The 16708-nt window shown below is 37.1% G+C and overlaps 1 long non-coding RNA gene across 2 annotated transcripts in view; it reads left to right on the top strand.

Moving 5' to 3' along the window:
* Positions 1-16471, top strand: part of LOC102500053 (uncharacterized) — a 42085-nt gene extending 25614 nt beyond the window's left edge. For both annotated transcript variants that reach the window (XR_003550469.1, XR_003550470.1), the window contains exons 3-4: positions 10887-10943; positions 16237-16471. This is a non-coding gene — a long non-coding RNA (uncharacterized LOC102500053). The remainder of the gene's footprint in view (positions 1-10886; positions 10944-16236) is intronic.
* The last annotated feature ends 237 nt before the right edge of the window (positions 16472-16708 follow it).

Here is a 16708-nt window from a genome sequence, read left to right as displayed (position 1 = left end):
CCTTGGGCTTTGAAAATGTACCTTTTCAGTTTTTAGATGAAACACTATGTCACCTAGAAATATTAACCTGAGAAAATGTCATTTGTTTTCATCCCTTTAAAACATCACCTTTTACATTGCACAGACTTGAGACTTATAATAACCAAGCAAACCCAAATTACCAGAGCAGCTTCTCAGTTGGTCTGATATGAGCATAGAAGGGGAAGTTTTAAGCACATGCCCATCTGATAGAAGACATTATTTGAAGAACATTATAGCTAAATTGGAGAGAGCATAGGGCAACAGAAATGATAAATGGAATGGAAGGGATTACTGAACATATGAGAAGAGATTAAGAAAAATGGGGTTGTTTAGACTTGAAAGAAGATGAGTCTGAGGTGAATTGATTGAGGAATTTGAACTAGCTAAGGGCCACAATGCAATTAAGTTTGATCCATTTGAAGGTGTACCTTTAAGCAGAAATGTGTAAAAGGCGAATTAAAGGGCTCTTCTTTTACAGAAAGTGTGGTGATAAGCAAAGAAAGGATTTGTAAGTACTAAGCTAAAATAAAATAGTATTATCATACTTAAGAAAATATTTGTACTGTTTAATTGAAGACTTATAAGCATGGGAGAAAGTCAAGGAAATAAGCATCCGAAGTCTTGGCATTTTTCAAATAGGCAAAACAATCTTCATTTATTATTTCTATTCATTTGATATAAGCATCCGAAGTCTTGGCATTTTTCAAATAGCCAAAACCACCTTCATTTATATTTCTATTCATTTGATATGGAGTAAAGATATTTGGCTTAAATTCTAATTTATATGTACTTGACTCTATGCTTTGTTTTCCTCATCTATTGAAGAGGTGATTGAATTAGACACCAGACAGGGCACAGCAGTAAAATCCAACACTCCAGGAGAGTGACCCACATGGGAAGGTTCCAGGTTCACACCCAGACTTGCCCATGGGCATGGGCACACCCATGATCTGGGCTGGCTGAGGCTTGGGTGGGGCGTGGGCCTTAGTGTTAAGATCCTGGTGGTCATACTGTCTCTCTGTCTCTATCTCTCATGATCATAGAAGAAATAAATTGATAAACTTAAAAAAGATAGTATAAAAAAGAAGTGGCAGAGTTAATACTTTACTAGTTTATTATTTATTAAGTAACTGAATAAAATTCACAAATGTAATATTTAAAGTATGAAATATTTATTATATGTATGTATGTATAGTTACTGATGCCTTTTTAATAATTTAAATGTGGTCAAGCAGTTTTGAAAAATATATGTTACAGAAAAACTTCATAAAAATTTCAAGTAATTGACTTGTATTTTTTCTTATTTTCCCCCCCAAAAAACCATGAGATAACCAGAAATACATAAAATAAACTAAAATTTTGAAGTAGGTACAATAAGAACAAAAACAAAAAGGGAGCATAAGCAGTGAGAAAGAACTAAATCATACATCACGGGGAATTAACACGGGTAGACTACAGATTTTCCCCTAAGCTTTCTACCAACCAAACAGAAACAAAATAAAACCGGAGTACGTAACAGTAAATTCATAATCAAAACAGACTAACTGATATGATAAAAGACAACAATTCTCTACAGTGTAGTCGGATGAGAATGCTTTGTGAGCATTCTCCTAAACAGAATGCTACTATCATAATGAAAATGTTTCTCAGCAACTTATCTAACACCATAATACTTTCATAAAACTATTTATTTTTGGTGTCTAACAATGTAAATTGGCATAAAATCAGAGCATAATTCAGTATGTGCAGTTCTAATGAATGTTGTATAAATTGGTGCAAATACCTAATTCTTTCTTGAAATCATAAATAATATATTCCATCCAGTAATTAGGTTATTCATTTTCATCAATTTATGTTGAGTATCTATTATTGGCTAACATTCAGTTAAACGTTTAGTACATTCAGAAGCCAGCTGTAGTCCCTTAATCACATCTGCTTCTGGCTGAGTTGGAATAGGAGAGTTTAGTGTTAGAGTACCTCCCCCTGGAGCCAACTATGTAATCCAGATATGATGTAAATAAAAAGTTATTTGAATATATAGAGAACAATCAAGGCAATCAGGGCCTGAGAGACAAGGTTTTGGAGAGATGTTTCTAAGAGGCTAAAAAGCTAAATTTAAAAATTAATCTGTTTTGCAGTGTTTGGGGGAAAAAAGTAGAATGAGCAACAAAGGAAGTCTAGAAAAACAAACTAAGTTTTCTTGAGAGCCTGATAGGGCTGTGCTCCAAGAGTAAGGGCAATTGATAAATAACTTATTATGACTGATTCAAGCAAAGCAATCATATTCTAGCTACTGGACAAAAGAAAAATAAATATTTTCTGAAAGCATTTTCAGAAACTAAGAATTATTCACACATAATATCTAGCATTCACTTAAATAAATGCTGTAAAACAGAACCAAATGACTAAAACCAGAAAAAAAAAAAAACTTAGAGAATTTTTTTTTTAAACCAAATGACTAAAACCAGAAAAAAAAAAAACTTAGAGGATTTTTTTTTTTTTTAAAGAACTTTGGCAAATCTCCTATTAGAATTTCCCATAAGAGGGACTGGCAGATAACTTAATGGTACATTGCTAGACTTCCACATAGTCAACCATAGTTCAAGTCCTGGACCTGGTGACTTAAAACATATCCCTGGCATGTGTGCATGTGTGCTCAGGATCTCAGGTGGAGAATGGAGGAAAAGGAATTGTGGCATGGCCATCCCCACTGGAGGGCGATTCCTCACTTTCTTTCTCTCTGATAAGCACCTGTTCCCTCTAGCAAAAAATCTTTCTCTTAACAACAACAACAACAAAATACCCATAATAAAAAATTAAATTAATATCTTAAAAGTGGATGGAAAGAAAGATAATATTGAAATGGTACTTAAATATGTGAGAAGAAATCAAATGGAAATTCTAGTACTGAGAAGAAAATAGCAGATATTGAGTTGAGAAAAAGTTTTTTAAACAGAAGATTAAATACAAGAGAAGATAGGATTAGAGAATAGGAAGATATAACAGTAGGAAATAGTGTGAGGTACAGAGAGAAATATAAAGGATGCAAAAATACAGAGGAGAGTATAACAGACATCTAGATCACAGGGATGGGTAACGAACTTGTAACTTTAGTCCCAGAATAGGAGAAAGAATGATTGAGAATGATGTAAAAATATTTTTGAATCAATACCAACATATTATTTTTCAAAATCAACATGACATAATAAGTCTAAGATGTAAAGAGCTTAGGAAAACCAGAAAAAGATAAATACAAAGAAAACTAGGGACATAATAATCAGACTGTTAAAAATAAAAACAAAAACAAAACAAGAAATCTAAAAGCCAGAGAGCAAAATACATGCTTGGGATTTGGGGCATGTACACACACTTGCTCAATGTGAGTTTCAGGCCTCCTGTCTGGGACTTGAACCACAGATGGCCATGTGGGAGTTTAACAACATAACCCTTATGCCATCTGCTGGTCCCCATGTTGTTTTCAAAGGCAGAGCTATAGAGCTAAAAACATGCTAATTTTAAAATAGAAATTATGAAAATCAGAAGATAATACAGTGACTTTTGTACTGTAAAATAAAATCATTTCAACCTATAATTTAAATGTCACCATAAACATGCCTTGAAATTGAAGGTGAAGTAGAGGTGTTTCAAACTGCATTCATATTCTCTTGCTGCAAGTAGCAAATTACCACAAATTTAGTGGCATAAACAATACAAATCTATAATCTCATGTAGATTGAAAGTGCTGTGTCATTATTATTGGATTCACTTCTGGAGATTCTAGAAGAGAATTTATTTTCCTGTCTTTTCAAGTTTTTAGAAGCCATCCATATTTATTCATCTGTGGTACACTTCCTCTACTCAAACTCAACAAAGGTATATCTTATCTTTCTCTCACTGACATCCCTCTGGTTCTTTGAAGCTGTCAAGGATTCTTCACTTTAAATGACTCATTTGATAAGATTGGGCCCTCTGGATAATCTCCTCATTTCAAGGTGGATAACTTTAATCAAATTTACAAGTCCCTTTTGTCAAGTTGACATAATCATAGGCTCAAACATTGGGATATGAACATCTTTGAGGGCCATTATTCTGCCTATCGTAAGATAAACAAAAATTTTGATAATTGTTTACTAGCAGGCTAATATAAATACTAAATTAAGTTCTTCAGAAAGAGACTAAATTATTCTGATAATAAGCATAACAATATAGGAAGAAGCAAAAATAATCAATAAGGGTAAATAATGTAGAAAGCATAAGGGTATAAAATAATAATAATGTCCTAAGGGAGTGAAATACATTGTACACAGATTCCATTGATATGTTAGAACCAGCTAGCACCAATTTGTAGAAACTGGCTTGTTTCTGTTAAAAAAAATTGTTCATATTAGTGTATTAACTTTGCCATTTATCTTTATTAAGTGTTCGGTAATTCTTTTTTATTATTATTATTTAACTTTATTTATTTATTTTAAATTTGACCAGAGAGGGACAGAGAGAGAGGGAACGTGAGAAAGCAAGCTACCAGGATCAGAACTTGAACCACAGTTGGCCACGTAAGAGTCCAGTGCCCTTAACCACCAAGCCACCTGCCAGGCCCAGTGTTCAGTAATTCTGAAAAGTGGTTAAAATACATTATTTCAACCATTATTAATTCCTAAATTATATAAAATCACAATGAAATAAAATTCATTTTAAAAATGTAATACTCAAAACTTATCACTTCCTAATTATTTTACTAATTTTATTATATAAATCATATGCTCCTAAGATTATTTACATCTATCTTATCTGTGTGAAGGAAATACTACACAATGGTGCCTCTTGCATATTGTTTTTTTAACCTGCATTCAGTGATATCACATTGTAACTTGCAGGTGGCCATTGTAAGAGTACTTACACCATGGAAATTGGCAAAGATTAAAACTCAAAGCTTGATTTATGGTTTTCTTTATTATTGAGGAAGCAACAAAGAAAAATTTAGGCAGAGTAACTATCATGCAATTTAGCAAAGAAATTGTTCATATTAGTGTATCAACTTTACCATTTATCTTTATTATTTTCTTTTCTCTTTTTTTTTTTTTTTTTGAGAGAGATTTTTGCTATAGGGCATGTACACTTACTGGACAGACAGAGACAGAGAGACAGAAAATGAGAGATCACCCCCTAGAGGGGATTTTCCAATCCCTTCTCCTCCATTCTCCAACTGAGATCCTTGACATGCCCGGGCATGTGCCCAGGATGAATTTTAAGCTGCCAGGTCTGGGACTCAAACCGCAGTTGACTACATGGGAGTCCAGCAATGTAGCTATTACACCCTCTGCTAGTCTTGGATTGTTTTATTTTCATAATGCTTGTTAATATAATTAAGATATGAATCCGTTCATAACTTAACAATACTTACTCATCAGTGCCACCATAAAGGATACTAGAGTTTTAAAAAATTCAGTGTAAGTGTTCTGTGAGAATCAATTACCTATTCCAATTTACAATAGAGAACAGTGTATATCTTATGATTATTTGTAAATTTAATGCTACTTACTCTTTATATCTGGAAAAAAATAATAAATTCGTATACATGCATATATTTTTTCCAGATAACTGGTGGCCAGAAGCTTACCATTACATACTGAAGTAGGCTCAAAATACAGCCAGAAATAGCAGAAAAGATGGAGTTAAATGTTATGACATGCAATGTCTGAGAGACAGCACAATTATTAATTTGGGGTCAAGAATACAGGTTGTAGTTTCTAAGGTGGACACTAAAATAATAGTAAATAGCAAGAAGAAGATAATCACATTAGACACTTCTATTAAATAAAGAGTAAAAGCAAGAAGAGTAATTCATCCATTTCCATTTACTGTAATTACTGATATATTTAGAATGAAAAAGATCATCTTATTTTTTTTTAATTTGGACATCTATCTTTATTCCTGTTTTTACTTTTTAACTTCCCTGTGTGTGTGGTTAGACTTTTAACAAAATTGTTAGCGTTCATATATATAGATTTGTAGCCTGACTTTTCACTACATGTCATATTGCATGCCATTAAATATTCTTTGAAACATCATTTTTAATGACTACATAAAAATCTCATTATATGTACTATTATTTATCCTCTACCTTATTGGTTGATATTTGCTTTTTTATGAGCTGTTATGAATAATGCTATGAGAAATATCCTTTCCTACACATTTCTTTGGCAAATCTATGATCATTCCCATAGGGCAGATTCTTAGGAATAGAATAAAAAGGTATGAATTTTTTTAAGCTCTTCACACATATTGTTAATCGACTTTCAGAAAGGTTGTGCTAATTTACACTCCCTCTAGTAGTTAAAGGGTGATCCTTTTTCACTACAGCTGTTTAAGTATTGAATATTATTACTTAGGAATGTCTGCCCATTTTAAAAATCAAAAATACGATCTCACTGCCATTTTCATTTGATTTATTAGATAGCTATTCAGACTATATTGTTTTGTGGGTTTACTGGCCATGTGAGTAGAACGATAGATTCTGTGAACTATTAATTTATATCTTTTGTCTTATTTTCTAAATTTCTTTTATTTTTTTAAAATTTTTTTTCCTACATTTTCACTGCTATATATTGAAGATGCAATAAATAGTCCTCGGCAGAATGGAAGAGAAGGAATTGTGACATGGCCGTCCCCCCTGGGGGTGGTCATTTCTCACTTTCTCACTTTCTCTCTCTCTCTCTATCTACATATATATATATATATGTGTGTGTGTGTGTGTGTGTGTATCTTTGGAGAGTACAAGTGCCTTATGGCACAAACCTAAAAACAAAACAAAAAACTCCTTGTCCCCAGTTCATATGTGAAACTTAATCTCCATTGTGAGGATATTTGAAGTTGAGCTCTTTGGATGTCTCTGCCTTCATGGATAGGATTAGTGCCCTTATAAAAGAGATCCTAGAGACCTCTCTCACTCCTCCTGTCATGTGAGAACACAGTAAAGAGACGACCATCTATGAACCAGAAATTTGGCCCTCGCCAGACAGCAAATCTGTGGGCACCTTGACCTTGGACTTTCCAGCCTCCAGAACTGTGAGAAATAAAGTTCTCTTGTTTTTAAACTATCAGTCTGTACTGATTCGTTATAGCTGCCCAAACAGACTAAGACATTACATGGTGAACAACTGATCCACAGAACGACATGTAACAGTATTAACCAGTTCACTAAATCTTCACGGAAAATACTAACTTTTGGACCTGTGAAGAATACAAACATATTTAATACCCCAACGGGCCTACAATGCTTGGTGGAAAGCTGTCGGTTGATGTCATAACCTAACCCGATTCAGAGCAGAGTATATTACTAAGGGCTGAATGCACGATCCAAGCAATAAGCAAATATGCCAGAAACTATTAGTAATTCAGAAGGCTTTTCAATAGAGTGGGCATATATTGAGCCTGTAGGAAGAGAAGTGTGCAGATTGAGGAAACCAAACAAAGTGAATGGAAGGAACACAGAATATAGGTGTATGGAAAGAGCGGGAGTGTGCCTAGTGCTTCAGTGGTTGACTGGATGGCAACATTTCCAGTTTTTTCTTTTGGAGAGGTTTTTGCTATAGGGCGCGTGCGCTCGCCAGACAGAGAGAGACAGAGAGACAGAAAGCGAGAAATCACCCCCCGGGGGGATGGTCACACCGCAATCCCTTCTCCTCCATTCTCCTCTTGGGATCTTGGGCACACACGCACATGCGCCTGGCATGAGTTCTAAGTCACCAGGTCCATGATTCTAACCACAGTCGACTACGTGGGAGTCCAGCGACATAGCCATTACGCTAACTGCTGGTCCTGATGGCAACATTATTTTGATAATTGGTGGCATTAGGCATGTGGCGTGATGTTTTCTCATGATCTAACTGCCTGTCCTTTGTTTCCAATGAAAATGTATTTCAATATCCACTCCCAAGGTGAAAGACCACAACGATGAAGACAATGCTGAGCACCACAAAAGAGCGATGCCTACCTGAGGCATCTATAAATAATTTTAGTGTCAGCATCAAATGAGAAAAGCTGGGAAGGCTTCCTGGAGTACATATTACATGTATCCCATGTAATAAGATGCTCTAGAAATGTATACATTAAGAGATCAGATTTACTCTTCCCATTATAGATGAGGACAAGTGAGTCCTGAATTTAGGATTTTTAAAAATTTGAAATTGTAAAGTTTTTTTTGGATTGCTTGGGCAACTTAAAAAATCTTCCCTGGGGCCATCAGATGGTCTAGTGGTTAAAGGCGCTGGACTCCCACATGGCTGAGCATGATTCGAGTCCCAGATCTGGCAGCTTGAAACTCATGCCAGGTGTGCATGCATGTGTGTTCAAGATCCTGAGAGAAGAATGAAGGATAAGGGATTGTGGTGTGGCCATCCCCCCTGGGGGTGATTTCTTGCTTTCTGTCTCTCTGTGTCTCTTTGGCAAGTGCATGTGCCCTATAGCAAAAATATCTAAAAAAACAAACAAACAAAAAAACCCCAAACTTCTCCCAACTCTTCCTCTTCCCTTCAAAACAGAATTTAAAAATTACAAACATCCAAATTATAAAGAGAATAATTTCAAAAGCAAATCACTTAAAGTCTCCACTTAATTGGTACTAGATTTGCCCTCCTGCTAAAGATAACAAGAAAACAGGTCGAAATGTATAAATCGAATGTCTAGAGGCGCTGGAAGACAGGCAGTGGAGGACAGGAGAAAAGCAATGCCTGCAAGCCTGTAACTGCCCAGCTTCCCTGGGCAAGTGCTTTCTGGAGCAGAGGTAGTGCAGAGGGAGCACCTGGACCAGCACCATTGACTCACGGACTGGACAATAAAAATCAAAAGACGGTAAAATGCTGCCTCCAAAGGTGACGCTCCTGCTCTTCAAACACCTACCGATGGCTTCCTCCTTTGGAGAAATCATCTATGAGGCATGAACTTTACTCTTCCCACTGTTACTTCTGAACCTGTTTTCCTGCTCCAGTTGAAATGATAGGAGGAATTGCCAGTCTGCCAACTGCCAAGCCTTTCCTCAAATAATATAGGCTCTCTTTTGTATGGCTTCCTTCTTTAGCTGGAACTCTTCCCCAACACCTCCACCACCACCACCGTATCCACATGGAGATTTTATCATTTCGGTCTCTACCTAATTCTCACCAATTCAGAGAAGCCCTACAGGATCATGATATAAGGATACTTCAAAATGTTTGTAAAGATGGAATTAAGGTACAGGTTTCTTCTGGTACAGATCTTTTTGAACATACCTCGTATATAACATTTTTACCCAAATTTTTCTCTGCTATACTGTAACTTATGATATTTATTTACTTATTTATTTATTTTACTATTTATCATGGACATGCTATTCTTTTGTTTGCCTGTTGAATGTCCCTTTCAGCAATATTTAAGTACCATCAATTCAGAAATGTGACTGTCTTCTCTACTGCTCTATACTCAAGGCCTGGTATATCGTAGGTGTTCAATAAATGGGTATTGACTAAATGCATGATTGAAGAGAATTCCTGGAAGAGGAGCACTTCAGTAAAACCTTTATAGAAGGCTTTGAAAGAAAGGGACCAGCAGTTAACGTAATAGCTATGTTGCTGGACTCCCACGTAGTCGACTGTGGTTCAAGTCCCAGACCCGGTGGCTTAAACTCAAGCCGGGCACATGTGCATGTGTGCCCAAGATCCCAGGAGGAGAGCGGAGGAGAAGAGATTGCGGCATGGCCATCCCCCCTGGGGGGTGATTTCTCGTTTTCTGTCTCTCTGTCTCTCTCTCTCTGTCTGGCAAGTGCACGTGCCCTATAGCAAAAACCTCTCCAAAAAAGAAAGGGTTTTCTTTCTTTAGCTGAAAATGAACTGCTCAGAAGTATTAGCATGTATAACAACATGGCACCAGGTACCAATCTCAGGTTAGTTTGGCTGCGGTGTGGAGATATGAAAGAGAGTCCCAGAAGACAGATCAAATGAAGTGGAGGAGAAACTTGAATGCCAGCTGAGGTTTTTTGTTTGTTTGCTTGATTTTTTAATCTCCTGGAAGACCACAAGGTACCTGACTCTGGCCCCCTTTAAATGGGGGAATGACTTGTTTACAGTAGCGTTTCCAGAGGATGAAAAGGCATCAGAGAGGGATGCTCCCTGAGAGCAAAACCTCAGAGAGTTGTCTGCGTTCAACCTGGGCTCACTGTCACAACAGTACGATGTGTTTTGGTGATTAAAAGGAAAATCACTAAAATTGGATACTTTTTATCTTGACTGTTGTTTGCTAAGCATCCTCTATGGATTATCAAAAGACTACAGAAAAAGAAGGTTGAAATACACCGTTCTTCTTGCCAGACACCTGTTATGGTCAAAGACAGATTGCTCTTCCCTGACGGCCCAGGACATTGTGACCTGAATGTGAAGATCTAAGAGACTTCTGAGAAAGCACTCCCAGTCCAGTGGGCTGCGTATCTGGAAGGAGATAGATATAAATTAAGGATCTTGGTGCTTTATTAGAATTACCATCCCTTGGGAACTAGCAGTTAGCGTAATGGCTATGTCGCTGGACTCCCACGTAGTTGACCGCGGTTCGCATCCCGGACCCGGTGGCTTAAAACTCACGCTGGAGGTGTATGCGTGCGTGCCCAAGATCCTGAGAGGAGAATGGAGGAGAAGGGATTGCAGGGTGACTATCCCCCCTGGGGGGGGATTTCGTGCTTTCTGTCTCTATGTCTCTGGAGCGCAGGCCCCCTTATAAAAAAAACCCCCCCAAAAAAAAAAAAAAAAAAAAAAGAATTACCATCCCTTCACAGGCAGGTGGTATTTCATTCCCAATATCTTCTCAACAGTTAGTGACTACTCTCATTATTTCTTTTCCAGAGCCCTTCCTAAGAGGCAGGACCCATGTTAAGATGAGGGAAACTGAGGCCCACAGAGGTAAAGCAATTTTCCTGAAGCTACACATTACATTTGCATTAGACCAGAAGAGGAATATGGTAGTTTTTTTAGAAATCTTTTTAGTTCATGAAATCATGCTGATTCAACTTTCTTATTAACTTACAAATGCCTATGTATTCACTTGTCATTGTACACATGGTTTTCAAAAGGGACAGTAACATTTACCAGTAATTGTGGGAACCAGCAGTTAGCGTAATGGCTATGTTGCTGGACTCCCACATAGTCGACTGTGGTTCACGTCCCAGAACCGGTGGCTTAAAACTCATGCCGGGCGTGTGTGCGTGCGTGCCCAAGATCCCGAGAGGAGAATGGAGGAGAAGGTATTGCGGCGTGACCATCCCCCCTGGGGGGTGATTTCTTGCTTTCTGTCTCTATGTCTCTCTCTGTCTGGCGAGCACACGTGCCCTATAGTGAAAATCTCTCCAAAAAAAAAACCATTTACCAGTAATTGGAATTTATATTACCAAGATCAATGATAAGGTGATAAAAACAGTAGCAACTAAACAACACAATCTGATTATTTGATACCTTTAATTTTCCAGATTTTCACATCAATTTATTTTTTATGCTACTTACTCTATTTTTATGAGTTTAGAAAAAAATAATCATTCCTATCCCTATTTTCCAAGTGGTATAAGCATGAGACAGTTTTAACTGGATCCTAAATGTTTAGAAGTCCGCGTATGTTCCTTCTTCATTCACTCAGTATGACATTCATGTTTCATTTATGTACTTAGCAAATATTTATATCCACTGTGTGCCAAACCATCCGATTGGCTGTACATAAATACATTGATTATTAAAATAGACCATCTCAGGCCTCGTGGAGCTCACATTTTAGAAGGGAGGACAGAAACTAAAGCAAACAAATGTGTATCTGCGGATTGAATGAAGAGAAAGAAGAGTATTTGATGCAATATAAAACATGCTATCAAGTACCCTTTTTAGTTAAGAAAATCAGGCACGGTCTCTCTGAGAAGGTCATGTTTAAAGTTTAGTCCCACGTGGAGAAGAGACTAGCTCAGCAAATTGTGGGAGATGGTATTTCCAGGAAGAGGAAGTAACATATATAAACATCCTATGAAAGGAAAACCTTAGCATCTATAAGTAACCAGGAGGTTAATGTCTCTGGAGCACAGGAATAACAGCCCAAGAAGGAATTAAAGAAATGGAAAGGGGGCCAGCAGATGGATGGAACCCCACGTAGTCAACGGCAGTTCGAGTCCCGGACCAAGTGGCTTAAAACTCACACTAAGCGCCTGTGTTTGTATTGCCAAAATCCTGAGAGGAGCATAGAGGAGAAGGGGTTGTGGTATGGCCATACCCGCTGAGGGGTGATTTCTCGCTTTCTGTCTGTCTCTTTCTGTGTCTCTGGTGAGCACACATTGCTTATAGCAAAAATATCTCTAAAAAGAGAAAAAATAATAATAAAATAAAAAAATAAAGGAGTGGAAAGGAGCCATGCCATCCAGCTTCAGGATAAGGAGTTTGGCTTTGTTTTAAGTAGTGTAGAAAACCACGGAGGCGTTAAGCAGAAGAGTGCTATGGTCAGAATTACAGCTTCATAAATAGCATGCTGGCTGCAGTTGAGAGATAGACAGAGGGGAGGGTGATTTGGGGACTAGAGAAGAGTGAAAGCACAGAAACACCAAGAGGAAAGATTGAGACTGTTGATGATTCAGATAGGAGAGGTGAGACAGCTTCTAAATGTATTGGAAGTGGAGCCAGTGTTGGATTCAGTGTTGGATAAGGAAAAGAAGCCATCGAGGATGTCTCCCGCCACTCTGATGTCAGCAAGTGATAAGCGGCAGAAACTTTTGTGGCAATGGATTAAGAAAATTCCTGTTTTAGGAGGGAATGTGTTCTTCAGGTTTGAGCAAACAAGTTTGGTATGTAGTTAGCTGGCGTACAAGTCTGGAGCTAAGAGGAAATGCTGCTTTTGATGATAGGAATGTAAGACTCATCTACATAAAGGTTGCATTTGAAGCCATGAGAATGGTAGTGATTGCATTCTGAGAAACTGTAAGAATGAACAAAGAGAAGAGGAAAATTCTGCTAAGAAGAGTCATGGGAAACCGCAAGAGCAGAAGCAGGGTGACAAGCAGCAGCATGTGTCTTTAGAGAAGTCAGTAGGAGAGTATTTCATACTTAGTCCTGGCCCTCTCTGTGACCCTCCGTTGCAAAATTCAGCCCCTACAGTCAGTGTCCCTTTTTAGGGAATGCTTTTCCTTATCATCTTTTCTGTCCCCATCATCCATTTTTGATCAGCTTACAGTTGGGTCACAACAGCAATTATTAGTGTCATTTACTAAACACTTAAATATCCCAACAGCTATATCGCATATTTTACATGCTGTATTATCTCCCATGCTATAATCACATACTCATTATGTAAAATAGATTACATTTTCGTTCTCAACTTTAGTTTCAGTAGATAATGAGATCTACTTTAAGACACTGTTAGGAGGAGAAAAATAAGCCACATGCTTGGCCAACAGCTACCATGTAGAAGGACAGAATCCATTCTTACCTTCACTGAAATACTTAAGATATAACAATTTATAAACTTTCTTTTTATAATTTAGAATTATAAGCTCACAATTTATGATGATAAGTTCACAATGTATAAGTTTACCTTCCTACAGACTATAAGCTCTTGGAAGAGAAGAACTGTTTTTTAACTCATCTCGAATCCCCACTACCTTGAACATTGCTGGGTAGGTTTTATGTACACAAAGCATTTTGTGAAATTATGTGCATCCTTTTTATGTTGCAAAGATAGGAAGTTCAAATTATAGATGAACGTGTTAGGTGGAAATGGGTAAAATCATTATTTTTCTGTAAGCATCTTTGATTCAGCATTAAAAATCACTATAATTTCAAAGTAGATAACCCAGCTTTAATTACATTTTTACTGACTATGTTTTGGAGAGGAGAAAGGAAGTAGAGCAATCAAGATCCTGTGTGTTGTGCTATAGATAATTTTCTTCCAACCTGACATGTTGGTAAGGCAAACTAGGAGGCAGAGAGTTGAACCTTCTGCTCAATTTTGAGACACCCCTGATTCCTTTCCATTTGCATAAAGGAAATCTGTTGTTTCATTTTCCTCATGGAGAAAATGAAAACTTTAAATTCTCAGTAGACCAATTTATAAAGGAGCCTTTTAATAGAGCTCTGTCATAAATAAAAGCATGTGGCACAGAAGGCTATGGTTAGACTTAGACCTATCTCCCATGTCACTTTTTAAATGCTCATTTTCAAATCAATGCCATTTCTATCCTATCCATCCATTCCTTGATTCCAGCATAGATAAAGAAATCCTTAGGATAAAACTCTAAGTAACCTCTAGACATGGAAAACACAAAGACCTTATAAAAAATCTTTTAAGTGAGCAGTTGTTGTCTTTAATTACACCTGGGATGTGATACCATTTTTTAAAAGACATTAGGAGTGTCTTATCATGTAACAATCATGCTGGTTATTTGAAAGATTGAACAAGGAAGGCAGCAAGATTCTAACTTTTCCCTTCTGAATGTAGAATATTCTGAGAGGCTAAGAGGGCAAGTGATGCCAGCAAGGAAGTAGTAGGAGCAACAGGAAAGTTCAGTGGTTAGACCATCGGAAATCATTTCTCGGCAAAACAGATGCTTGGCTTAATAAGGACCTTGAGCTCATCGGAATGCACTTGGCTATCCTTTGACTAAAGGAGCAAACTGACAGTGTCAACAGAAAATTCTAGCAGTTTATTTGTTTTGTTATGTCCGTTTGAGTAGTGGTCGGTGATGGTTTGAGAACCTTGAGTGGGGTAAGATTTTAGAGTGAGGTTGTCATGAGTGTGTTCACAGAGAAAGATCAAGGGTGAGGTGAGGTTATCTGTTGTACATATCACTGTGTAAGAATAATTACAGTAAAGGACAAAATTTAATAACTGTAGTCTATGGAGTACCCTTGAAATGTTTTTATTTGAGTATTCCTAAAATAATCCAGTGAAACTATACACACACTTGTATATTTTTCAGTTGGCAGCTGAAATTTTTTATCATATATTTAAATATTTTCAAGGATTTAATTTCCTGCACAGTACAAATATTGACATTTTAAAAATAAAACTGTTAGATCATGCTTTGAATTTTTCTAACACAATGTAATATCCTAATGATTAAATACTTGCCACCATTCATTTAAAATACATGAACAGTGTTGAACATAACAGCATTAATTCTGTTCTTCAAACTGGTATTTTTATTCTAATTGTTCCAAAAATTTTTATCCTAATGTCATGTGTTTTATGCTTGGAAGGATTTTATTGATTACCTTAGCATATTCCTCTACAATAAAACATGTTAATAATTGGAGATTTAATTTTTTCCATGTTTCCTGTAACTATAAGGCTATTAAGTGTTAAAAATATCTTCCACATTGAGCTGTTGTAATTGGCATAAGTACATCATTGATCAAAACAACATGTTCTATTTCAAATTTGATGAATAATTATTAGGCATAAAAGTAATACTTTATTGGATATTCATCTCTTAATGAGGTAGATGTCTTTTTATTCCTTCATTAGCTCCCAGACGAATACTACTTATTACTAGAATCGCATAGTTGCTGCCTGAGTTCTCCTATCTTTGGTTTTTATAGATATAAGCACTGAGAAATCATATTCACATGCGCATGTGGATGGGAATGGGGAAAGCAATGCCACTCAACTCTTTGATCCTCTTTGGAGATATACTCCCACATTCACACAGTCATCTAGCCTCATAAATTATTTCTAATCTATTAGCTGACAAGTTGATTAGGTCCTTCTTCATTATGCTGAAAGCAAAGATTTGGAAACCACCTGACTTTCCAAAAGGATCGAACATGTAGTCATTAGAGTCATTCAGTTTTTCTGCATCTCCACCAATACTTGTCCCTTTTCTGGTATCATAGAGGTTTATAAACTCCAGGGCACTTCACCAGAAGTAGACTGTGGATTGGTGAGAGCTATGCTAAAATGGGAAAAACAGATGTTTTTGTCAAAGAAGGTGGAAATTAAAAATCTGCATAATGAGGCCAGCAGGTGGCATGGTGGTTAAGGAGCTAGACTCCCAGATGGCTGACTGTGGTTTGAGTCTCAGACCTAATGGCTTGAAGTTTACACCAGTTATGTTTGCATACATGCCCAAGATCTCAAGAGGAGAAAGGAGAAGAGATTGCAACATGGTCATTCCCCCCGGGGAGTGATTTCTCACTTTTCCTCTCACCATCTCTCTCTGTCTCTCTCCAGTGAGTGCACATGCCCTATGACAGAATATAAACAAACAAATAAACAAACCTTCATAATGAATTTGATGTTCTCAAGACAAATGTTAATGAAGAGCCCTGAAGGAAGTTGGAGAGTCTTCACTTACCAGCAGGAGTACCTGAAGCAGAGAGATCACAGACTGATCACTCCTAGTGGAGACATTACACAGTGTCACAGCAGCTAGAGTGTCTTCCACTGAAGGTTGGTCACAAAGTGCAGTGGACTGGGAGTTGGACCCCTTATGGCAAATGTAGTTTGGATTCCAGCCAAGAGTGTGTGGATGCATGAGCCAAATCTTGACTGGATAGAGAAATGGAAGAGAGGAATGTTGCAAGACCACGCCCCACTGGGAGTTGCTTTCTTTCTCTTTTCTCTTCTCTGGTAAGCACATGCATCCTCTGCAAATTAAAAAAAAAAAAAGAAAAGAAAAGATTGAGGCATTCTCACAGTGTGG

Source organism: Tupaia chinensis, unplaced genomic scaffold (assembly GCF_000334495.1).
Source record: "Tupaia chinensis unplaced genomic scaffold, TupChi_1.0 Scaffold000426_1, whole genome shotgun sequence".
NCBI lineage: Eukaryota > Metazoa > Chordata > Mammalia > Scandentia > Tupaiidae > Tupaia > Tupaia belangeri.
This window is presented reverse-complemented; position numbering and strand designations above follow the sequence as displayed.